At 46.5% G+C, this 21,666-nt stretch overlaps 1 long non-coding RNA gene across 1 annotated transcript in view; it reads right to left on the minus strand.

The window, feature by feature from the left end:
• Positions 1 to 1,896: 1,896 nt before the first annotated feature.
• Positions 1,897 to 21,666, minus strand: part of LOC105502897 — a 34,920-nt gene continuing 15,150 nt past the window's right edge. The window contains exons 2-3 of the long non-coding RNA XR_001000416.1: positions 19,291 to 19,411; positions 1,897 to 2,702 (exon numbers count right to left, since the gene is read on the minus strand). This is a non-coding gene — a long non-coding RNA (uncharacterized LOC105502897). The remainder of the gene's footprint in view (positions 2,703 to 19,290; positions 19,412 to 21,666) is intronic.

A 21,666-nucleotide genomic window follows, 5' to 3' on the forward strand; every position in this document is an offset into this window, starting at 1 on the left:
GAGAGTGTGTAACGTGTGTACACATCATTTCACGGTTTCCCGGGCCTTGGCGTGACCTTTGTTGATAATCGACTCAGGGCTTGCTTCAGCTCCGAGGCTTCTCCCGCCTGCCTGGCTGTGGCTGGGATTTGTTCCCTTCCCTCTGACACTGTCTTCGCAGGGACCATTCCTGTGCTCCATGCCCAATCTTTCTTGCCCCTCGTCTTCTCCATCGTGGGGCGTTTTCATTTTGCTCTTTGTCCTTCCCCACTACATCCCACGACGGTGCCTGGGGTTTGCCTTCTCCGTCCCTAGCAGGTTTCTGCAGCAGCGCGAGGTCTTGAAGCCGAGTTCACAGCTTCACTCAGGTGGAACTTCCTCCCCCTGCTGTCCCCAGCACCTGGCCCAGCCTGCGTGTTCCTTCCTGCTACTCCTCAGCCAATTCCATTTTCATCCTAGTCTGTCACTTAGTTATCTCGCTCTCCATCTCTTTTCACAGAGTTTCCTAAGTCTTGCTGAGAACACAGAACAGATGCTTTCTAAAAATTGCCATTTATCCCACGGTGAACAGTGACTCTATACCATTCACATTCATGAATATATAGAGACACAGACGTGTGCACACGAATGGATACCACGAGCTCCCTCTCTGCAGCTCCAGAGCTCTGTGCAGGTTGTAGAATGAGTTGTCCTGGAAGAGAAACCATTTTCCCGGGCAGAGCAGGTGGGCTCCCCGGCTCCTCGCACCAGCCACCTGGCTGAATCAGGGCCTTCCCTGCAGCTCACCTGTGGAGTCCAAAGTCTGGGGTCTGGCCGCCCACTAAAAGGACCAACACAACCCCAGGCAGAATTTCAGCCCCTACCCCTCAGTCATCTCACAAGTAAGAATGGAACTTACTTCCAGATAACCTGAAAGTTTATCATTATTCTCTTGCCAGAAAGGGCGAGTCACCAAGTACTAGAGGCCTGGGTTGCTGACCCAAGGGCTCTTCCAGGGCAGCCCCTCCCTTCTGCCAGCTGTGCCTTCCCAGATGAGGTCTCCCCCTGGCCACCTTCACGTGCCACCCAGTCCCGAGGTGGGACAGAGGATGGTTCCAGGGTGGTGTAGACATGAACATGTTTCCACGGCCTGGAAAGTGGCAGATGCACAGCAGAGTGGGGCTGCGTCTAGGGGGTCTCACTCCCAAGAATCCAACCCAAAGGCTGAGAGGTGCCAGTGAGGACCTGGATGCATTCCAGTTCACTGACCACACCGTGGGAGATAGAAATCCCTGTGGCGGAGCACTGACCCACAGTCCTGGCTCCCAAGGCCCCTTCTCGAGTACTTCACTGGCGAGGTGGTGATGGGTGGTGGGCAGAGCGAGAGTCCAGCAAAATGCAAGCACCTCCCGTCATGCTTCTTCTCACCAGGTCATTTTCACAGGGCAGGAGGGAGTGGAATAAATGATTTAGGGTATTTTAGTGCCCATTTTACAGCACCATTAATGCCCCATTGACATACGAACTGGTTGCAGAACTGGTAGCCCAGCCACGAGGAGACTGGCATCAGGGAGGGAGTGTGGTTTTGCTCATTCTCCTCTTAAATGAGTCTGGCTAGAGTTGGGTTCAGGTGGCAGTTGACTGGGCGTGAAATTGTGTCTGGAATTTGTTCCTTCCAGTGGGTTCTTGGTCTCACTGACTTCAAGAACGAAGCCACAGACCTTTGCGGGGAGTGTTACAGCTCTTAAAGGTGGTGCAGACCCAAAGACAGAGCAGCAGCAAGATTTATTGTCAAGAGGAAAGAACAGACGTTCCACAACGTGCAATAGCACCTCACGGTGCTACCGCTGCTGGCTGGGGTGGCCAGCTTTTATTCCCTAATTTGTCCCCACCCACGTCCTGCTGATTGGTCCATTTTACAGAGCACTAATTGGTCCATTTTACAGAGTGCTGATTGGTCCCTTTTACAGAATGCTGATGGGTGCATTTACAATCCTTTAGCTAGACAGAAAAGTTCTCCAATTCCCCCCGACCCAGAAGCCCAGCTGGTTTCACCTCTCAAGATGTCATCACCAGGATAGAGAAAAATACAGAAGCAATTGAACAATTTACTCCTCAGATGTATTCAGCTGAAGAGTTTGTCCCTGGATATCTGTACTAAAACATAGTAAAACCAAAAGCCAACACATGATATTAGTGAACAAATGGTTCAATTAAAGAATTCGTTGGAGAATCTGACTTGCAATGGAAGAACTGTTCAATGGATCCATTTTCTAAATACTTGCTTGGGCTTGGCAGTTCTGAGCTTAGCTCACTTTGGGGACGGAGGCAGGAGAAGGATGTGACCTTCACGTTCTAGATTAAGAGGCTGGTGCTCAGGGAGGTAAGCGCTTTCTGGTCTTCTGGTTAGTGAGTACCTAAGCTGAGGCCAAACCCACACCGTCCTGCCTCTAGTGAGTGGGGGGAGGAGGCTGGGGTTCGGATTGATGTACAGGAGCAGCGTTCCAGTATGGATTCTAATTCTAGACATAGAGTATGTGTTTTGCTTCCTACTCCTCTCAAAGATGAGGGTTTCTCTGCCAACGTCAGTGCTTGGCTTAGTATCCCTAAAGGCTGGGATGCTATCGTGATCGTTTGGAGACTCCATGAAATCCTCCCTCTTCGGCAAAACATGTGAACCATCCCTGTGTCTTCCTGGACTTCTGAGGTGTTGGGGAACCTGTGAAGAAGGGGGGCTCGTTTTCCTAATGAGAAAAAAGATGAATGAAATGAGGACTTCGATGATCTGAGACAGCACCAGCAAACGCATGGCTCACCATGTAGAGATAGTACGGAAGTTAACTGTTTACTCAGGAAACTTCAGGAAAGAAAAAAGAGAAAACGAGGCCAAGCAGTAGTCAATTCAAAGACAGAAGTCTTCAACATACTTATTTATTCTTGGTATATTTCCAACTTCTTATTATGTAGAATTTTAAACATATAAAGAACATGTAGAATGCTACAGTATATTTTCATGTACATAACACCCAGCTTCAAGTACTGTTCTAAATCAATATACATATTTTTAAATCTAAATTCTCTCAGCCTGGCCAACATGGTGAAACACTGTCTCTATTAAAAGTACAAAAACTAGCCAGGTGAGGTGGTGGGTGTCTGTAGTCCCAGCTACTCAGGAGGCTGAGGCAGAAGAATCATTTGAACCCGAGAGGCGGAGGGTGCACTGAGCCAATATTGTGCCATTGCACTCCAGCCTGGGTGACAGATAGAGACTCTCTCTCAAAAAATAAATACATGCATACATAAATTCCCTCATATTTCCCCTTTCCCCATATTTTTTAAGAAATAAACCCAAGGCATTATAAAATATGTTTTGTACATGTTTTTGCATGTATTTCTAAAAGGTAAAGGCTCATGTTTTTAGGCAAGATAATGGTTATGTCTTTACTATTTTAGAAACCTTTAATATTATCAAATATCATTAGTGTTCAAGTTTTCAATGGCCTCATAAATGTCAATTTGCCCTTCTTACATTTTGTTTGTTTGAGTCAGAATCCAAATAAGGTTGACACAGTGTGATTGGTGGATGTTTTAAAAGTCTCTTTCAATCTGTAGATTTCCCTCTTCTATAATTATTCTTTGAAATATATTTGCAAAAGGAACATTCCTGCATATTTCGTTTTGTGTAGTCATTGCTAGATTTCAAGATGAGAAGGAGAGCAAAGAAAGAAGGCCTGGGTCCAGTGGACTCTCGGGGTTCTGGATAAATCGGTTTCCTATGGCTCTTCCAAGTGGGGAGTGCAAAGGAGGATTTGGGACGTGTGCACTCTGCTCTGTCTTTGTTCTTGGTTAAAGCTCACATTTCAGCTCTCTGTGGCTGACTGTAGAATGGGTTGAAATAAATGCAAGTCTCAACCTTTCAGAACCGTCACAAAAGGACAAATTCTGCATGAAATCATTTGAAGAAGGTATTCCAAGTATTTGAAGAAATACTTCCAAGTATTTAAAGAAAGTAGAATGGGGTTTTCCAGGGGCTGGGGGAAGAGGGATGGGGAGGGAGTGTTTAATGGGGGCAGAGTTTCAGTTTGGGAAGATGGAAAGTTTCTGGAGATGATGGTGGTGATGGTTGCACACATTTGGAATGTATTTAATACCATGGAATTGTACACTTAAAATGATTATTGTGGAAAATTGTACATTATGTGTCTCTTACCATAACAGAAATTGAGATAAAAAAGAAACTGGGGTTGGAGTTGGGAAAGATAGATTATTTACAAAGAAATAAACCTGACAGTTACTTCCTCAACAGAAAAAAATAGAAGTCAGGAGACAACTGAATGATGTCTTTCCAGTGCTAAAAGAAAATAATTGCCAGCTCAGAATTCTATGCCCTGTGAAAATATCTTTTAAACCTAAAGGTAAAGTAGATGTTTTCAAATAAAGTCTGAGAAAATTTGCAACTAAAATACAGAACTGAAGGTAATGTACAGGGGATTAGTGATTTATTTATAATTAATTAATTTTTTTGAGACTGAGTCTCACTCTGTCGCCCAAGCTAGAGTGCAGTGACATGATCTTGGCTCACTGCAACCTCTGCCTCCCAGGGTCAAGCTATTCTCCTGTCTTAGCCTCTTGAGTAGCTGGGATTACAGGTGTGCACCACCACGCCCGGCTAATTTTTGTATTTTTAGTAGAGACGGGGTTTCGCCATGTTGGCCAGGCGGATCTCGAACTCCTGACTTCAAATGATCCACCCACCTCAGCTTCCCAATGTACAGGGATTACAGACGTGAACCACATTGCCCAGCCAGTACAAGGGGACTCTTTCTGTAGAAGGAAAATGATCCCAGGTGGAATCTTTGAAATGAAAGAATAACGAGAAAAAAGGTAATTCTACTTGGGCCAATCTAAATGAATATTTAGTGTTTAGAACAACAAAAATCATGTCCTGTGAGATTCAAAATAAATGTAGAATTGAAATACACAGCAACAGTAGTATAGAAGTAAATGGAGTCTAAATATTCTTAGGGCCTTGCAGTATATTAAAATTATTTTGGAGTTTTATTTTTATTATATAAACTCATAAAATTTTACTGTATGTTATATAAAATGTACATGATAAAATTAGATCTTATAAATTTGTATGTAAATGTATACTATATGAATATAAATATTTTATTTTATTTTATAAAATTTATTTTAGAATTTTATAAGTGAAGGATACATTTTGAAAATCTCTAAGCCTAAGATAAGCTCTAAGAGAAGAATAAAGAAATGTACGATTAAGGAGTTTATAGGAAGGAAAAAATTCATAAAAGAAAATTAATACTGTATAAGCCAAAAGAGAGAAAAAGATACAAACAACAATGAGGAAAAATGGAAAAACAATAAAACAGTAGTTTGAAAGGACAGAGAGTGTCCTTGCCATCCACATAACCCATGGCTCATCCCAGAGTATATAAGGGCTCCTGGACACCAATGAGGACATGTCAGAAAGCCGAATGGGAGACAAGCAAGAGACCTAACAGGCTGTGGATGAAAGAGGCCACACAGCTGGCCAGTGGACATCGAGGTGCTCAGCCTGGCCAGTTGTCAGGGAACACACATGAAGCCCACAGCATGGTGGAAAGGCTCAAAGACAGCAGCCTGTGCTGACCAGGGCGGGCCAGGTGTGGAGCAGCGGACCCTTCCCTGCTGGGGGAGTCTATGGCGGCACGGCTATGTTGGAGGCCAGTCAGGGCACTGCTAGAGCCTAGCATGAGTGCTCCCCATCTCAGGAATGACACCCAGCCAGAAGCCATGCACACATACCCAGACCTGGGCACAAGGACGAGACGTCTCTGAACAGCAGGACGAATGCATTGTGGCGTCCAATTCAATCCCAATCAGCAACAGCAATGAGTGCATTCACAGCACGCACATACTCCCAGGCATGACTCTTACAAGTGCAATGGTGAGCAAAAGATGTCAGGCCAGGAGAATATATGCCACATCTTTCCATTCATGCACATTTCCAGTCTTCACATTCATACAAACTTCATGCGCACTTCCAATCTTCACATTCATCCAGACTTCAAATCTTCACATTCATAAACTTCATGCAAACGTTAAATCTTCAAATTCTACAAACTTCAAATCTTCATACAAACTTCAAATCTTCAAGTTCATACAAACCTCAAATCTTCAAATTCATACAAACCTCAAATCTTCAAATTCATACAAACTTAGAACCTTCAAATTCATACGAACTTCAAATCAGCGGGACACATACTGTGGGGAGAAGGGGCCAGGTGGAGGCTGGGGAGGGCTCCAGCCCTGGGAGGCCTGGGAATGCCCGTGATGCCCTGCCTGTTTGTCTGTAGGCGGTGAGACAGGTGCTGTGAAAATCCAGCATGCTGTACACTGGTGATTTGGCACTTTTCTGTAGGGAAGTTAAACTTCAATAAAAGAGTTTATTTAGAAAAATAAAAGAGGCCAGGCCTATTTGGGGGGTTATGGTTATGTAAGTGCAGATATTCCAGGAAACTCCTTATTAAAAGCATGGTCTAGAGAACAGACGATGTCATTCTGTCCCAGCACTGTGTGGGTATAAGGCAGCAATGCCAGGATAAAGCAGAGCCCAGCCTGGGGCAGGCAGGAGAGGGATGGGAGGATGCATATGTTGGCGGTGACCCTGCAGGGCCTGGGTGGGCCGGGGAGCAGCTGCAGACTCCCACTGCTCTCACGAAGGCATGCACTGCGTGCTGGGGTGGGGGCAAACATGAACAGTGCTGGCCCCTCCCTGTCCTTGAGGGCCCCCGCCAGTCACCCCGGGATGCTGGCAGTGCAGGGGCTTGACCTGCTGGGAGGTACTCTGGTCATGTTAGGACCTCTGGCACAGGGCCTTGTTTCCTTATTTGTTTGCTTGGACTCGCGAGTTAAGCTAACTTGATTTTTTTTTTTTTTAATTCACTAAACCTGTAGTCCATATGAGCCCACAAGCATCAGCTTGGGCACTGGGAGCCAGCCCAGGCCAGACATGGACGACGTGGATGATGTGGACGACGTGGACGAGGGCATCTGCAGGCAGCGAGGCCCCGCTCCTGTGGGAAAGCAGGAGACACTGAGTGGAGCCAAGCACAGGGCCCCTGCTCTCAGACTCTCCTTTCAGACAAGGCACCTCCACCAGGCAGGAGCACTGGGACAGAGAGGGGTCCAGATGCTGCCCCTGTGCTTGCTTCCTGGGAAGACAGAAGGGGCTGGGAAGGAAGCGCATCCCCAGCACCCAAGGACCGACTCCCGGGCTGTGTGCTGTGTGGGGCTTTCTTGGGTGAGGGACTGTTGCAGGGACAATTCTTTTCCTTCCACGCGGCAGCCCTGAGCCCTCTTGCGAGGGAGAGGAGGCAGGACTGAACCTGCTGCTGCGGGGGATGGGAAGGCGAGCTGCCGAGGCTCTGACTCCAGGAGCGCGTGGGCACACTGAGAGGTCTGGGTGTGCAGTCGCTGGCCATGTCCCAGGGGCTCCAGTGACCCCCTTAGCACCCAGTGACCTTGCTCCTCCTCCTCCTCTGTTGGACTCCTGGCCTCCTGGCTTCCTGGAGCCCCTAGTGCTACATGCTTTAATTCCACAGCAGCCCCATCGCTCACTTGTGGTCCCCACGTCGTCTGCCCGGGCTCCCTCTGCATCAACACCCATCCCTGTCAACAGCATGGCAACCACCCATGCTGGGGGAACAGGCAAGTCCTGCGTCACTGGATTTTCCACAGTGCTTCAAAAACTGCCTGGAATTGGGAGTGTGGGTCTTGCTGGGTTTATGAACTCAGGATTGCATTTCTGAGAAGCACCTTAGGCCGATAATAGCGCTCCACCATGGAAACACTCCCAAGCTCGCCGGCTGTGGCAGTTTTAATGCTGCAGTTTATAAAACTGTTTTTAATTAGGCAATGCTCCCTTCCTGTGCGGTATTATGCTTGGGTCCTAATCCTTCGAATTAAGTGGCTAATCGTGGAAAATGCCTCTTGTTGCTCTCTGTAATACTTTAGTTCTGCTCTTTACAGGCCTTTTTACTTTCTATTCAAGAGAGAAAGAGGTATTATATAATACTGATGTAATAGAATGCAGTTGGAGTTCCAGTATGCAATAGAATAACTGAGGTATGCTTCTTGAAAAGACTGCTTCTCAGTTAAAACCTTCCCATTTTAGAAAAACAAGGAGGCTCAAATTATGCTACGTTGATATCTGTAGATTGCTCAGTATTGTCCAGGACCGTGGGAGTGCATGAGCGAGAATGGGGGGCTCTGGTTCCACTTCCTTGTTTTACAGATGAGGAAACTGAGGCACAGAGACATTCCCTGCTGAAGGTTCATAGCTGTTCAGTCCAGGTCCTCATAGCTGCTCAGTCAAGATCCTCATAGCTACTCAGTCCAGGTCCTCATAGCTGCTCAGTCCAGGTGCTCATAGCTGCTCAGTCCAGGTCCTCAGAACTGTCAGTCCAGGTCCTCACAGCTGCTCAGTCCAGGTCCTCAGAGCTGTCAGTCCAGGTCCTCAGAGCTGTCAGTCCAGGTCCTCATAGCTGTTCAGTCCAGGTCCTCACAGCTGCTCAGTCCAGATCCTCAGAGCTGCTCAGTCCAGGTCCTCAGAGCTGTCAGTCCAAGTCCTTGGAGCTGTCAGTCCCGGTCCTCTGCCTCCAGTATGCAGAACGCTGCATGTGGGAGGAGGAAGCTTCCATCTGTGTCTCTCAGCTCCCTCTTCATCCATGAAGGGAGCAGTCGGCGAGTGTGAGTGGGTGTCCAGGCTGCCTCCTGGGGCTTCATGCTTTTTAAAAAATATCCACACTGTATCCTCTCCTACTACACATGAGGAAACAGAAGGATACTAGGTGGGATTATATGGTAGAGAATTCTTACTGAAGAGAAACCACAGAATTAACCATGAACACTCGCTGGCCACAGTCTGTTCGAATTCTGCCTCATAGCGCACACACTCTCCAGACCAGCCTGGGGATGACCCGAAACGCCTTCCTTCTCCCCTGGGGAGTGGGCTTCCAACAGAACCTATGAGCTGCCTGAGCCGTGCATCAGTCATCTCTATGACAATGTGTGCCGAGTGCTGGTCGTGGGTAACAGCTCCGGAGTCCCCGTCTGTGGGTGGCTGGTGGAGCTTCAGCAGGAGTCAGCGGGTCCTGGAGGGCTCTGTGCCCAGGAGGAAGAGTGCCCGCTGCTTCCCCGTCCCCTTCACATCTAGCAGTCCCTGAGCCCCTGACTGCCCTGGTCCAACTTCCATGAACTTCAGGTTTGACTAGTCTCCCTTTAGGATGTAAAGGGATGTTTATAAAATAAGTTGCTGGCAGGGTGCTAGGTGCCAAGGAGCAGCAAAGACGGCGGGGCATAATCCCACCCTCAGGTCTTGCCATCAGCCTGGAGGGCACTGGTCTGCTCTTTGGAGCCTGTGTTTGAGAGACACGTTGTTAGATGCTTGCTGTGCATTCTCTTTCTCCCCTTCTCTGGGAACTTCTTTTCTTTTATCATCGTTCTCCCCTGCATCCAGCTCACTTGAGGCCTGGCCAGACCCACTGATTCCTTGGTTCTGTCTCTCAAAGTGAGGAAGTGGGCGTGGACACTGCTGAGTTAGCCTGTCCCCCACCTCCTGGACTTCCCAAGACACTGCCTCCGGGGAGGGACTTCAGAGTCACCCTGTTCCACTCCTTCACTTTCCAGGCCAGGAAACGGAGGCTCACAGCTTCCCGCCACTCACAGGTAAAGTGAATTTCAGGCTGGGCCTGGTGGCTCTGCCCCCAGGCTCTGGGGCAGGGTGAGAAAGCGCTGCTCTGACAATCAGAGCCTGGTGAGGGGCCCAGCCTCCCAATCCCAGACCTGCCATTCACGCTGTGCTCCAGGGCCAGGGGCCTGCAGGTGCAATTTTACATACTCCACTGTCCTTAGTGTCTACAACTGTTGAAATTCCAAAAATACAACAATGACTTTCTCTTTTAGAAAAAAATCGACTGGTCCAAGACTTGGAAGCCCTAGAGAAATGTGGCCTGGTGCCAAGGGACAAAGACCACACAGAGGCCGGCTATGGCACACCTAGGATGTAATCGTGCTCTCCTGAGGCTGTCCTCATGCTGGACATGAAGTATTCCCTCCAGTGTCCGTGTCCCTCGGCACTGAGGACAGCCTCAAGTGTCCTAGAGACCTAGCCTCAAGTGGTTTCAGCAGGAGCCCTGTGGGGTTAAATTCCCAACACAACTAATGAGGCAGGAGTAAGGTTAGGAGGCCATACTGACGGGTCCCCCTGTGGGAAGCCTGCAGACTCTTCCCTGCACCTTCGTGCATCAGCACCTGACTCTTTTGCAAAGTAAGCGCTCCTGCAGGATTCCAGCCGCCCGCCAGATGGTTACCTTTTCCTGATCCCTGGCTCAGGAAAGAGAACAAAAGCCCCTTTTCCCTGATGTAGCTTCCTCAGTCCCCAGCCAATCACCACCAAAAGCCCAAGAATCTATTAGCTACAAGTTCTTGCCTTGTAGGGGGTGGCCAGGGACTTCTCCAAGGTCCCTCATGTGCTAGGCTCAAGGTTTAGCTTAGAGTGACCTTTTCTTCATTTTAGTAGTAAAAACACATCCACAGGTGGAGATTTCATATGCTAATGGTACATGGGATATGTGTTAGATGACGTAGATGCTGAGCACATGTGCCAACCGCAGGTCCACCTTTGCATACCTGACCACACCAGTGTTTTATGAATATTCATACGCCTCTCCCACAAGGGAAATTCCTCTTAAGGCACTGGCTGCTGTCTCTCCCTTTGAGCGGTCCACCCTGCCTCTCAGAGTGTACCTTTGCTTTGCAATAAACTTCTTTGCCTACTCTTACTTTGAACTCGCTCTCAAATTCTTTTGTGTGACGACCTCAAGAACCTGAACCAATCTACCAACAACATAAATCTATACGACACTTTTACTACATGAAAATTCAAGCACAGCAACTAAATTAAAGTAGCTCGATGGCCTGATCCTTGGCTTTGTGGTTATGTTAATGCTTAGATCTTAACTGATTTCCTTAGGCTATTTTTAACAACAGTGGCTCTGTTGATGTAGAATAAATACAAGCTAGCATAGCCAATGACTACTTCTGAGAGCAGTAAGTAATACCAAGGTGTTTTTCCTCTTCCCCAGTGCTCGAGATATTTATTAGAAGGGGAAAGAGAAGGGAGAAAGGATAAGCACGTTTATACTAAGAGGACCCATCCATCACTTTAATTCAAGTCAGAATTTAAAAATATCGCACTAAGTTCTTGTTTGTTGGATCCAGAGATCCGAGTTATTGGGCATTTCAGTCCTGATATTTGATTCCAGACAGTTTGCAAAGGGTAAAGGTAGAAAATGCTGTAAACCCAATCAACTGCTGCTTGATATTCCAAGTAGAGTGAGTAACCTTTTCAAATAGTAGAGGAACTTGTGAGTGATAAGATGAACTTTGATCTTCGGAATCACAGATTCTTGGTAATGCATCTCTTTACCTTTGACTTGCCTTCTTATAAATACCTTGAGGTGCTGGGTTTTGATAATAAAGAAACGTCTTGTAGAGCTTACAAACAAGATCCCATATGTCACCGTGATGCTTTCTGGCTACAACCACGGCAGCCTTTATGACACCCTGTCATCCTGCCTGGCCACACTGGCCTTTCCAATGGCAGAAACACTCTTGGGGGCTGGAGTGGGTGCAATCCTGCATCCTGACCAGAGCTTTCCAAGAAGGGGTCTTCTTCCAGCCTGCCGGTGTGCATGGGGCAGACCTGCCTCAGTCACCCGGACTTCATTTCTAATTGCTTTTTCTAACGAGATGGTGCTGTGGCTGAGATGGACAGCCTCGCCATGGTGACACACATCAGCTCATCTACATCTGCCTCTGCCATTCCAGTCGCCTGTGGAACTTGGGTTGCTGGATCTCCAGGGACATGAGGCACAGTAACCACTGTTCAAACAGGACCGTCCTCAGCATAAATAGGACACTAGAAATGATAAAGATATGCAATGTTTGAAATATGTATTTATTGACCAGCAAATTGATTACATTACATTACTGAATCCATAAAATAGCTCTATGAATAAATAAATTTCAAAAACAAAATTCCTGTTAAAAATAACGTCTTTTTGTGTTCACCAAAGCAAGATAATCTTTATGCTGGATACCTGAATGCTGAAAAAATAGCCAAGCAGATTATTATTGATATATATTCATATACTATACTTGAATCTGCTGCTTAGTCATTTCTCTTCTCATGAAAGTCATAGTTTATCTCTCATCTTTTTAATCTCTTCATAAAATTACAATCTTCTTTAAATTTCTGCTTTATCATTAATAAATTTAAAATTATAGACACTTTCAATGGACTCTTCTCTGCTGCTACATTCTAATGTATGTTAGAAACAACATTCTCTCCAACCATGCTGAGGTATCAAGTAAGTGCAGCATAATTTCTGCTAAATGGAGGATAATCTTAATTCTATTTCTCATATATAAGTGTGTAAATATTTCAGGCCAAATGTTTCCATAGATACTATCTTTATGCCTCCATTCAGAGTACATTTTTTTGGCAAAGATAAGATAAAACTTGTCAAATAAATTGTGTCTATTTATGGTTCTTTTGAATCTCTCACCATATTTAGATCATGCAAAACTGTAAGACTTCTCAATTTAATTCCATTCTGGTATAAAGTATAAATTTATCCAATTAAAAATAGGTGCTCCCTCGAAAGATTTTTCCCACAAATTGAGATATACTAAAGCAACGCCATACAATTTCAAAATTAAACCTGATACATGGCTAGAGCTTTCACCAAGTTAATGTGTTCGATTTCTTCTTTGATTTTATTCCATTTACATTTAACGTAATTACCAATAACATCTATTTGCTTTCCATTTGTCCCACCTGTTTTGCTGTCTTCCTTTTTTTAATTAATAAAGTGCTTTTTTAGTTATTGAATTGTGTTGAACATTTAAATACACATTTTGTACTTTTCTTTTGGATGTTGCCTAGAGATTGCAATAAGCATCATTGATTTATTAGACACACCTGGAAGTACCGCTTTTATCACACTCAGAGTAACACAAGTGTGGTGGCCATGGTGCTCTCAGGGTGCTCAGAGAATCCACTGTCAGGAAAGTAGCTGGTGGATAAGTTCTAGCTGTGCACCTGCAGACACACGATAGTGTCACACCAAGCCTTCGCCCCCCCCTCCCCAGGCTGTTCCCAGTCAATGATGGAGCATGGTAGGAGGGCAATACTAGCTCGTTCCTGACAACAGGGTTCCTATGACAGATAATCTTTGCCTGGGGCTCCCTTGCAGCCTGACTGAGACCACAGTCTGAGGCTCTTCCTGCCCAGTCCTTCCTTCTCTCCTCTCTTCTTTCACAGGTGTCAGACCAGCACGATGGTCTGAAGGTTCTACGTACCCACCCACCTTCCCCTCTGCTCTGTCTTTCACAAATGTATCCCCAATGCATCTCTGCAAGTCTCACTTTTTTAAAAAAAATCTGCTTCTTGGTACCAGATCTGACAAAAGAAGAATCTTACAGGAATATAATTCCATTCATTCCCCTCTGTCCTTTTGCTACTATGTATTGTATTAGCACATTTTCATACTGCTATGAAGAAATATCCGAGACTGGATAATTTATAAAGAAAAAGAGGTTTAATGAACTCACAGTTCCACATGACTGGGGAGGCCTTACAATCATGGTGGAAGGTGAAGGATGAACAATGGTATGTCTTACATGGTGGCAGGCTAGAGTGCATGTGCAGGGGAACTGCCCTTTATAAAACCATCAGATCTCATGAGACTTACTCATTATCAGGAGAACAGCATGGGAAAGCCCACCCCCATGATTCAATTACCTCCCACCGGGTCCCTCTCATGACATGTGGGGATTATGAGAGCCACAATTCAAGATGAGATTTGGGTAGGGACACAGCCAAATCATATCATGCATTTTACAAACTTGGCAAACATAGTTGCTGTTGTTGCTTTGCACAATTAACATCTCTCATATTTGTACACATATTTTCTCTTTCTCCAGCTCTGTGTTCCTTTTGCAATTCCAATTTCCAGTTAGAATTGCTTTCCTGCAATCTGAAGAATTTTCTTTACTGTTTCTTGACATGTGGTTTGATGGCAATTCATTCTTTTTGCCTTTGTTTGTCTGAAAGTGTTGTTATTTTTACCTTCATTTTTGATTTTTTTTTCTGAATATAGATTTCTAGGTTGGCAGGATCCCCCTTCCACCCTTTTATTTTAAAATATCATTGCAGTATTATCTGACTTCCACTAGACCATCTTCTATTATTCCACATCTTTCATGTTCTGTTTGGCTCTTTACTTTTTTTCTTTTATTTCTCTGTTTTATCTTGGATATTTTCTATTAACTTATCTTCAAGTCTACCAACTCTGTTCTCAGCAGTGTCCAAGCTATTTTTAAATCCATTGAATGGTTTTCCGATTTCGGATATTGTGTTTTTTCTGTTCTAAACTGTCTTTTTGACTTCTTTTATAGATTTTAATCCCTGTTGAAATTCTCTATCTTCCATTTTGTATATCTCTCCCTGGCACTTAACATATTAATCATAGTTATTTTTAAAAGCTTATCTGCTAATTCTGATATCTGAATCACCAGTGAGTCTGATTTTCTTGTCTGTGGGTAAAAAATTATAGAGGAAGGCATTCTTTTCCTCTGAAGAGTTTAACATTTCCAGTTTACTCTCCCATATTTCAATAATTATATCCCTTCCAGTTTCTTCTCAGTATCTTAAATTAGTTAATTAGAAAAACAATTTTTTTAGCTTTTATGATTGTTATTGGCAGAAGAATCAGAGAAATGGAAGCTAACTTATCATGATTGAAGCTAAAGTCTTTTTCTTTCTTTTAGATAGTTAAGTTTCAATGTCTTCCTATTTATGGCTTTGTTTTCAACAATTGTACTTGCTTGAGTCTTCAAAAGCTTAAGTTCTTTGACACTCCAATTAGTTAACACTTTCAGCAAAGATTTCAAAATGTTTTTTATAATATATCATTGATAGCATTGCAGGACATTTAGGTTGATTTACAGAACTCACACATTCCTAAAATTAAATTTATGATAGGTAATAAGAGGAGAGATGTATTTCCATGATATGCATATTTATACAATGTCAGTGTAACCATGAAACATTTATAGTTCAATCATTCCGTGTGTGTGTATGTGTGTGTGTGTCTATCTATGTGTCAATTTGAGTGGGTCACAGGGTGTCCGGGTTAAACATTGTTTCTGGGTGTGTCCAGATGGGATTATCATTTGAATTGGTGAATTCAGTAAAGAAGATTTCCCTCCCCAATGTGGGTGGGCATTATCCAATCTGTCGAAAGCCTGAATAGAACAAAAGCTGGAGGAAGGAGAAATTTGCCCCTATCTTCCTGCCTCATTGCTTGATCTGGGAAAACCCATTTAATCTTCTCCTGTCCCTGGAGAGGTTAACATCACTACCCTAGTTCTCAGGACTTCTTTCTCAGAATAAATTACATCAACAACTTTCCTGTGTCTGCAGCTTGCAGACACAGATTGTAACGCTTCTCAGCCTCCATAATCACTTGAGCCAATTCCATAATAAATCTCTCTCTCTCTCTACACACACACACACACACACACACACACACACACACACATCTATCTATATAGCTATCTACCGTTGCTTCTGTTTCTTTGGGGAGCCTTAAACAAATGCCTACATACATACATACATCATACATATATGGACATTCCTCAGTATCCACAGGTGATTGGTTCTATCCCCTCTGTCTCTGGTAGATACCAAAATTCAAGGGTACTCAAGTCCTTTATAGTCAAACCTCCATATCTGCAGGTTCCACATTCAAAGATATGAAGATACGGAGGACTGACACTTTCTCTGTCTCTCTCTCTCTCCACACACACACACACACACACAAATTTACACATGCATAAAATGATATATATAAATATTCATAATTTAAAAACTTGATGGCTGTGACTTCTATTTCAGTTGGTAGACTATCATAGCTTGTTTGACAAAATTGTGGATTCTATTTGCACCACAACCAACTCCCAGTTTCCATCCTGCTGTGGTTTGAATGTGTTCCACAAAGTTCATGTGCTAGGTTACGTCACAAGGCACTGCCCTCAGGAATGAATTAATGCTGTTATTAAAAGGATGAGTCTGACCCTCTCCCCTTCTCTCTCTCTCTCTCATGTGCTCTTTTGCTCTTCAATTTCCACTAAGGGATGATGTAGCAAGAAGGCCCTCACCAGATGCCGGTCCCTTGGATCTCCCAGCTTCTAGAACTGTAAGAAATAAATCCCTGTTCTCTAAAAATTATCCAGTCCACATGTCCTGTAAAGCAGCACAAAACAGACTAAGACATATCCTGAGGCTTCTTAGTTTAGCAAGAACATTACCATAGTGCTGTACTCCACCAAACTTTGTATTTGTATTATCACTGCAAAACAACTAACTTTATCTCAATGTTGAATTGTTTGACTGAACTGCATCTACAATAATAACAGATGTTTCGCTTCCAAGAAGACAAATTTCTCAAGGCCCTATTTTGATTCTATAAATTAAATTTTGAAAATTGGAATCTTTATTGGAATTAACATAGTGGGTTTGCTCTTCACAGCATTTCGTGGTGCTCATCAAGTAATTGAAGAGCTGGCCTCTCGGAAGGTCTGTGAAGCCCTTCTTCTGTTACTGGAACCCACACGTGAGCAGCTAGGGCCTCATTCTTCATGTGTGCACACGGAAGTTTAGAATTTGAAGTGAGCAAAATTAATTTAGAACAAGAATGAATTGGTCTAAATAAAAAGTCATGCTTCATAGAATATATGTAAATGTGCCTTCTGTATCTGCATGTGTTACATTATGATTTTTGGTCACAGTTTTTTATGAATAACAACTAACTTTTTAAAGTAGATGCTGATATATTTTCGGCAAATTTGTGTCTTCTGCTTTTTATAAGTTCAGGATTATCACCATGGCCCCACATTGAATGGTACATGTCAATAAACATTTCATGCAGCTTACACATATTCATCATCACTGAGAAATAAATGCCATAGAATTTTGTGTTATAAACAGCAAAATTTTTAATTTTGTATTTTTTAAAGCTTATTGTGCAGAAAGGATTCACTGCAAAGTCAAAAAGTTTTATCAAATGATAAATTAATTACCTGTATTCAACAATGGCAAAGCCACCAAAGCGGAAGTCTCTGTCCCATGATGTTCTACAGTGGGGCCCACTTGGCTTGCACTTCCCTGCAAATGTGTATTTGTTTCTAGAGCTGCCCTGACAGCTTATCACAAATTGGAGCATGTAAAACAACAGAAATTATGTCTCTCACAGTTCATGAGGCCAGAAGTCTGAGACTGAGGCATCAGTAGGGCTGGATTCTTCTGGAGACTGTGAGGGTGCCTTCCTTTCTCCCCTGTCTATGGCTCCTACCATGGCAGCAGCCCTTGGTGTTCCTTGGCTTGTAGATGGACCCGTCTAACTTCTGCCTTTCTCTTTATATGTATTTCTTTCCTGCGTGTGTTTCCTCCTTGTCTCTATATGCAAGTATCCATGCTATTGGATTTAGGGCTCACCCTACTCCAGGATGACCTTATCTTAACTTGATAACATCTTTAGAGAACCTGTTTCCAAATAAGGTCACATTCACAGATACTAGGGATACAGATTTGAACTTATTTTGCTGGAGGGACACAATTCAACCGGCATATACTTTCCCTATTGTTTCCTGTTTCCCCTGCGTGGCAGCATCCTGCCATTGGGCATCTCACAGACCACATGGCTTTGGGTCATGGCCCAACTGTCTGGCTCAGCAAGTGCCCAGCAGGGGCAGCAGCATCCACACTGGAGGACTGAGGTCCTTCCTGCTCATACCTGAGCACTGTACCTCCTTTAGATGTAAGAGCTGGTGCTATCCCTGAAGGGGACATGTTAGTAACCATTGTCTGAAAGGTGTGGAATGGAGAGGCAGGTGTTTGAGGTATTCTTCCAGATCGGACCACCTGTTCTGTGCACATGTGCCTCCCACTTTTCTGACCCCAGTGCACCCACCTCCACATGACCAGCCCCTTTGCTTTTCTCTGTGGGATGCCCAGCAACAGCCTCTGCCAGCCTGACCCAGGATGGGCATCCAGAAAGTGCGAGGAGGGACATTTTGGAGGCTTAGGAAAAGCAACTGCAATGGCCTGAATGTTTGTGAATGGAGAGGCAGGTGTTTGAGGTATTCTTCCAGATCGGACCACCTGTTCCGTGCACATGTGCCTCCCGCTTTTCTGACCCCAGTGCACCCACCTCCACATGACCAGCCCCTTTGCTTTTCTCTGTGGGATGCCCAGCAACAGCCTCTGCCAGCCTGACCCAGGATGGGCATCCAGAAAGTGCGAGGAGGGACATTTTGGAGGCTTAGGAAAAGCAACTGCAATGGCCTGAATGTTTGTGTACCCCAAATTCATATGTTCAAGCCTAATTCCCAGTGTGATTCTGTTAGGATGTGGGGCCTTGGGAAGGTGATAAAGTCTTGGGGGTGGATCCATCCTGAATGGGATCAGTGTCCTTATAAAAGAAGCCACAGAGAGCTCCCTTGCCCCTTGACCATGTGAGGACACAGTGAAAAGGCATCATTTAAGAACCAAGAAGCAGCCCTCACCAGACATACAACCTGTTGGCAGTTTGATCTTGGACTTCCCAGCCTCCAGAACCATGAGAAGTAAATGTTTGTTGTTAATAACAAACCCAGTTTTTGGTATTTTGTCATTTCAGCCCAAAGAACTAAGATGGCCACAGGCAGCTCCAACAGAACCAAGAGATAAAGAGGGGATTTGGATACAGGCCGATCTCGGCAGGGGTCCGAGTCCTGCCGTGTCACAGCCACAGGGACCCTGCCAGGCCTTGGTGTGTCCACTCTAAGACAGCACCCAGCCTTGCCTCACTTCACCTAGGCACTGGGAGAATTCATGCGTGTGAAACTCTCAGCACAGTTCTGCCCGCTTCACAAAGGTCTTCTCTCTGCTCTATCTCCAGCACATAGAACTGTCTGTTTCCAGCATGTAGCAGACACTCAAAGCTATGTGTTGAATTAACACATTGTCCTAATCGCTGTGATTATTTCTGACGGCATTCTCGGGTGAGCGGCTATCACCCCTGTGCCTGCCTTGTGATCCTACCCCGGTCATTGCCTCTGACCCAACCCTGTCACACACACACACCTGGAGAGATGCCCACCTGGCTTTTCACAAGGGACCCCCCACCTTGGGCCCCCACTCGGCCTCATGGCACCCACCCCACGTGCTGGTCGAGCTGCAGTCATGTGTCCCGGGCCTCTGCTTGTCTAGAAGGAGACCTGGAAGCATCCCGTAGGCACGTGTGGGTGTTCTGCCACAGCTGGGCCCCAGCTCCTGCTCCTGTGGGGAGAGAAAAGGCAAAGGTGAGCACGCTCACTATGCCGGTGATCCCCCTTCCCCATCACCAGTGTAACCTCAGGACCCGCCACCTTTCAGGAGTCTTTGCAGGTGTTGGCATCTCCTGTTTACCACTGGTTCCCCGCTATGGGGGAAGCTGTAGGCCTAGGTGTCAGTTCCAGAGAGCCGCTCTGCTGGGCTACTTGGCATTTGGACTGTCTGTCAAGGGGGAAAGCCTGGGCCCTCCAGAAAGCTGAACCTGAAAGTCAGGCTTCGATGCTAACTTTGAGGGAGGAGGGCAGGCCTGGGATGCAGGGAGGGAGGGAGCCACACTCAGGCAGGTGATGGAGCTGGACCCCAGTGAGTACAAGGGTTGCTCAGCCTCCTGGGAAAGACTGTCCCCTGAGAAATGCCACAGAGCGGAGAGGAGGTGTCTGTCCATGGGCACCCATGTTCTGCTGGCCAGACCCCTTGCCTGTGGCACACAGGGCCGCACGTGGTCCAGGGCATCTGTTGTTCCAGCATCAACAGGGGTGGGATGTGGGGGACCCTGTGGTGGAGCTGATCTGGGGGCTACAGAGGCAGTGTCTGAGGGGCTGTGTGAGGGGCACAAGGGGTTAGCTACTGCCTTCAGACCACCAAGAAGAAAGAGGTCAGAGAGAAGGGCCTGGGAGGCAAGGCTGCGAGCAGAACTGTCCAGTGCAAGGCTGATGAGCTTTTTATTTTGTCTGTACTTAGCCTAAAGACAGCAAGAACTCAGAACAAGGTTCCAAGAAAGGGTGGGTGCAGCACACAGGCTGCTTGGTGTGAGGTCTGGGGGTGTTGCTGCGATCACCCACAGGAGTCAGCTTCAGCCATTCCAAGAGAGCAGGCCTGGGGCAGTGGTGCTGCCTGCTGGGGGTCTTCCCCCCAAGATCCCAGCTAACATGGATGCTGTGTGTGGCCAGGGCAGGGCCTGGTGGCCCCAGGAGGGATGGGGGGGCTGGGTAGACCTGGTTGGAGCCCACCTTTGCTACCTCCCACTGCACAGCCCCAGACAGATGGCACAGACTCAGCCCAACACCATGTGCTGTGTATGAGTTCCTTGGGCTTGGGGACACAGGCCCTGGGGCACACAGAACCACCCCCTCCTGCATCCGTCCACTATGAGGGTTCCACCTGTCCTGTCACCTCAGTGCCTGCCATAAAGACCAGGCTTGACAACTTGCCCCTGGGACACCGAGACCCCACCACCTCGACCCTCTAGCACCATGCCAAGGGGATCGGAGGGCTGGGGTTGGAGCACAGGGATGTGGGGACACGAGGTGGTCCCTCCCATTTCCCTCCCGAGATGGATGCTGACAGCGGCCAGTGTGGGAGCCCGGCCAGTGCCTCCTGGCTCACTCCACTGTGTGCTTTCTAGCCTATCACAAATGCCATCAAAGAAGCAATTTTCTTCCTCCTTTACCGTGAGAAGGGAGGTCAGGCCCAGCCTCGACATGGGAAATGTGTTCCATGCCGACTGACTTCAAGTCTCAGCACAGGCCTGCATCCAACTGTGAGCCGATTACTTGGCAGCCTGAGGGCGATTTCCAGCCCAGGTGCAGCCCTTTCACAGCGCGATTCCCAGGCCCTGAGGGGATGCTGGCAGGAGGCTGGGGAGGTGCCTGGGTTTCACCTCCACTCTTGGGCCCAGGCAGGGTCCAGGCCTCTGTTTCAGGTCACAACCCAGGCAGCAGCCATGACCAATCACGGTCTGCTTTGTGCCGAGTGCTGCACCTAACCCCAGGATCACTGAATCCCGCTGTCTGTCCCATGAGGATGGAGCAGCCCCTCAGACCTGCCTGTTCCTGCACCAGGAATCTGAGGCCTGGGAGGGGCGCGGTTTGCCTCAGATCACCTGGTTTGGAGCAGAAGTGGGGCTGCTTGTCCAGTCTAGTCAGTAGGAGCTTGGGCTCTGGGGTCAGGGGGCTTGAGTTCAAATCCAGGTCTTCCCTCCATGGCACCAGGACCTCAGGGGCAACTCCTTCTCTCCTCTGGCCCTGGGCTCCTCTCCTGGGAGTGGCGTGGTCATAGCTTCCCTCCCAGGGCAGCTTGAGCCCTGTTGATGGTGGCTCTCTGGGGCCAGCCCCACTTCCAAGCTCTCCTTCCAGCGCAGCACCCCTCAAGGCTCACGAAGCCCATTGAGCTCATGTTCATGGCCCAGGCAGCCTCCTCTTTCCCAGGCTGCCAGCAGATCCAGGGCATCTGTTAGCTGCCTTCAAGGTTGTGAACTTAAT

Source organism: Colobus angolensis, unplaced genomic scaffold, assembly GCF_000951035.1.
Source record: "Colobus angolensis palliatus isolate OR3802 unplaced genomic scaffold, Cang.pa_1.0 Scaffold82, whole genome shotgun sequence".
In the NCBI taxonomy this organism is placed as follows: domain Eukaryota; kingdom Metazoa; phylum Chordata; class Mammalia; order Primates; family Cercopithecidae; genus Colobus; species Colobus angolensis.